The sequence below is a fragment of the Mesitornis unicolor genome, unplaced genomic scaffold, assembly GCF_000695765.1.
Source record: "Mesitornis unicolor isolate BGI_N332 unplaced genomic scaffold, ASM69576v1 scaffold47906, whole genome shotgun sequence".
NCBI lineage: Eukaryota > Metazoa > Chordata > Aves > Mesitornithiformes > Mesitornithidae > Mesitornis > Mesitornis unicolor.
In genome coordinates, this window is record NW_010194171.1 from 79,477 (window position 1) to 83,421 (window position 3,945).

A 3,945-nucleotide genomic window follows, 5' to 3' on the forward strand; every position below is an offset into this window, starting at 1 on the left:
GGCTTCCTGCAGGGAGAAGAATTTGAGACAAAGTTAACGTCTGCTGCCTAGAAAATTACTTTCCATAAACAGAGTGCCTAAAGCAGACATGAGTTGCATGAAAGCAAGTCTCTACATCTGCAAAAAGACTCAGTGGCTGAAGAGAAATTCTGCTGGAAAGAAAATGTTTCAAGTTATAAATGAGATCATGCTCAATTTCTCACACATGGGACAACCCATAAGACTGTAGAAAGCCTTTTAAGGATCTCTAAAGTCAGATCTTAGGCCTCTCTGTATAATAATGCATGGAATTAGGAGATTTGAAGTAATTTTTTTCAAGCATGCACTGAAATCAGTTAAGTAAAGCTCACAAGCCACAAACTGCCTTTTATTTTTAAAGCTGCGGATTTAAGGTTAGGGAAAAAAAAGCGCGTAACTCAAGTTATTTGCATTAAATCTGATAATAATGAAAGTAAACCAATATAAAAGCTTTTCAAAATCAAATGCATAGAATTTTGGCTAAGAAAGTCTTGTCTTTTAGTATTACTAATATAAAGCTATCAAGTCTGGGAAGTCTACATATTTTAAGTTTCCCAGATCCTCAAACTTTGTTTATTAAATGTCTGTATGTACACAAAATACTGGATATTGACGAAAGGGACCGTAGGCCTCCAGCTCAGAAGCAAAATACGTTATCTACATTAAGTCTTTTTCCATACTGCACAAATCTATTAAGAAAAAACACCTTCATTTGCATAAGCTTTCTATCCATTCACTAAATTTATAAAAAACATGCAAGGTTAGGCAGGGTTGTAATAAACAGTCAGAGCTGACATCGTCTCAGAAGCATACAAAGAATTGAAATCTGTTTGTCACAAAAGGGAAGATAAAAACCTTATTTTGTCCTCATTATTGGCACAGAAGAAACCCCACATTTTTGTGGCAGCGCTCATCTTCCCAGCAGTAGTAGAAGAGGAGGTGGCCATGTAGCAGGCTGAGCAGGAAGCAGAAGGGTAACTACAGAGCTGCTCCACAAAGACGGTGCTCAGAGAGGCTGTTCCACATTGGGCAAGCACAGAGTCATGGCCAGAGGGTCACTTGCGTGATTCTTGCCAAGCTTAGTAGTTTGCTTCCACACACATCTGCCTAGTTTGCCCAAGCTTAAAACTGATCCTGACACAGCCTGTATTTGCTTATCAGGATAAATTTTCACTGACAAGCATCACAGAACCATGTACTGCATACTCCCTGCCAACATCCATCACCATATTACACCACATAAAATGTTCACAGCAACAGAAAGGTAAATAGAAGTACTTGTCCGTTTACATAGTGATTAACTACTGTTAACTAGAACTATTTTTTAATGGAAAAAAAAAGTGCACTACAGCTACCTGCTCCTAGGATCTATATATTTGTCTGTGACATACTACAGGGACAGATTGACAAAAGAGGTGCTGCATCATAATGATAAGTTGTGTATATAAGATGCAAAGAGCAAATGTGGATTTACAAACTAATGCTGCAAAACTAACAAATAACTGATGTTGCTTCTGTGACTTCAAGAATTGTTTTCCTTGGTTTTAAGATATAAACATAATGAAAACAGTCCTTTATAATTTAAGCCTCTGAAGTACTGAAGCAGTCGACCAACTGCCTGCAGAGCCAGCACGACAACTGTTTCCAGTGACAAGATGGACATGCAACTCAGGGTTGGTATTTACAATCTCTTCAATGCCACTACTGTTCGTTGGCATGACTAGTGTGCTACAGTTACCCTAAGATAACCACTGACCATCAGTTTGCAAGTTGCTAACTGCTGGTCCACAGCCAAACTTGGCTACAGTCTACAGCAATTCTGCTGAAGTCATCAGTGCCCAAATATGTTTCTGACACTTCTGTAGAGCACCATTAGCAAGTTACCTTAAGCCTGTTCACATGCAGCCCTCCTTCTAGGGATTTGTCAGAGTTACATGATAGCAGGAAGCAAACAGCACTTGCAAACCATAGGAACATCATCCAGACCGGTTCATTTGCTGCCTATTGGCAAAAATGGTAGCACTTCCCATGCTTAAATATTAAGGTCAAGTTCTTGCAGAATCCAGTTCAACACCTAAGCTTTCCCACGTGCCTAATAATTGCACCAAGTGGCTCTGAACTGCTTAGAGCAGTTGATAATAAAGTTGGTGACAGACCAGAGGTTATGCAAATTTTTTTGGACAGTGCAAATAAAGTACCCCCAAAATACATGATATTTTGTAACTACTCTTGTTTAATCTAACATTGACAGTGATTCATCAGGCAACATCTGGAAAGCCAAACCTATCTAGGCTAAATGTAAAGAGCTCTGCTTTAACAATATCTGCTGAACTTGCTCTTACTCCTCCTGATCGCAATAGGTTTGAACAGCAAAACCTTCACATAAAATCTGACACAAGAGTCAATACCTAATTTTGGATTGCCAAGAGTCACCTGTCTGAATAGCAAAAATTTGAGCTGCAGTTATGATTCAATGCCTTATTACATAAATGTCCATAGCTGTGCTACTTCATGGCCTGGCTTTTGCATACCAGAAAACATTGCTTAGATTACACTCTTTATTATATGTAGCTTGAAGTGCGTCAAGACTCCCAGGGATGCATTTTTTGCACTTAGCAAGAATATCACCCACATGCAGCAAGTGAAAAATATTTTCTATACACTGTACAAAAGCTCACAAGAGTGATTATTTGCACAAAAAGATCGTTTCGTTATGAAGAGCATTTGATAATTTCTTCCACATATACTGAGAAATGTACTGTAGTAATAGTACTGTGCATAGGTACTAGACCAGACACACACACACTGTTGCTGATAAGCACAGAGCTTATCAGCACTATTATGGGTAACTGTAACTTCTGCATATATATACTTTTCATATATAAATTTATCTCGCCCTATATTAACAATTACGTTGAAAAAATACTCCTCTTCCTATCTTTTCACACTTGCATGCACAGGCTACCATGACAATAACACTAAACTTTTTATACATTTTAAAGACACCTGGTACTCAACTACCGACTTCTCAGCAAGTTAATACAAGATAATTATTTTAGCAGGATAATGGAGTACATGGAATGATTACTGCAGCAAGGATAAACATATGCTTCAAAGAAATCCCTTTTCACAGGTGAGAAGTCAAGTCAGTGGGATATGGAAGTTTAATGTAACTGCAAAACATAAATCCAACAAAAGGAAACAACTTACACAGGTGGAAAATGCATAATGGTTCCACAGAAGTCACTAAATATCAGAATTAAGTCTACAGATACTGAGCAAGACATAGAATCAACCTCATCACACCAAACTGAAGCTGTATTAAAATAATAAAACAAGATCCCTAATGGAAAGGATACTCACAAGTGGTTAAAAGCACGTCACTGGTAGCTTGTGATTGGAAGCTAGTTTACTGCTGAGCATCTTGTATTTCACCATGTACTCCTCTACTTATTCAATAACTAATTATAAGACAGAGCTGTTCCCATAGCGGTGGTCTGCCCACTTCCAGTTCTCCAAAATGCCCTGTGCTTACAGCTCCAGCGCAAAACTGAACAGTCCTTCAGGCCTGGTGGGGGCAGGGGAGAGGCCAGGAATGAAAGTGGAGAACCACCGGGTACAGCGACGTTTTTAGCTGAGTTACCGAGAAGCACCGCAGGGGCTGTGTCTCCAGTGGCTGGAAGTGCCCGGACCTACTTTTCGGGCATCGCAGCTGCAGCCCTACCCCTAAGCCCCTCAGTTACCAGCAGCCCACAGGCAGTACTCGCTCCCACCAAAAAATAAAGCGCAGGGGGAGCGCATTTCGCAACCTGCCCTGAAGGACGCTGCTCCTCCGCAGCCAGCCAAACTTTCGACGAGCACACCCCGGCCTTCCGCTTTCTTCTCGGCTGGAACCTCCACCTCTTCCCCGCGGCCGAGAGCGTCCCC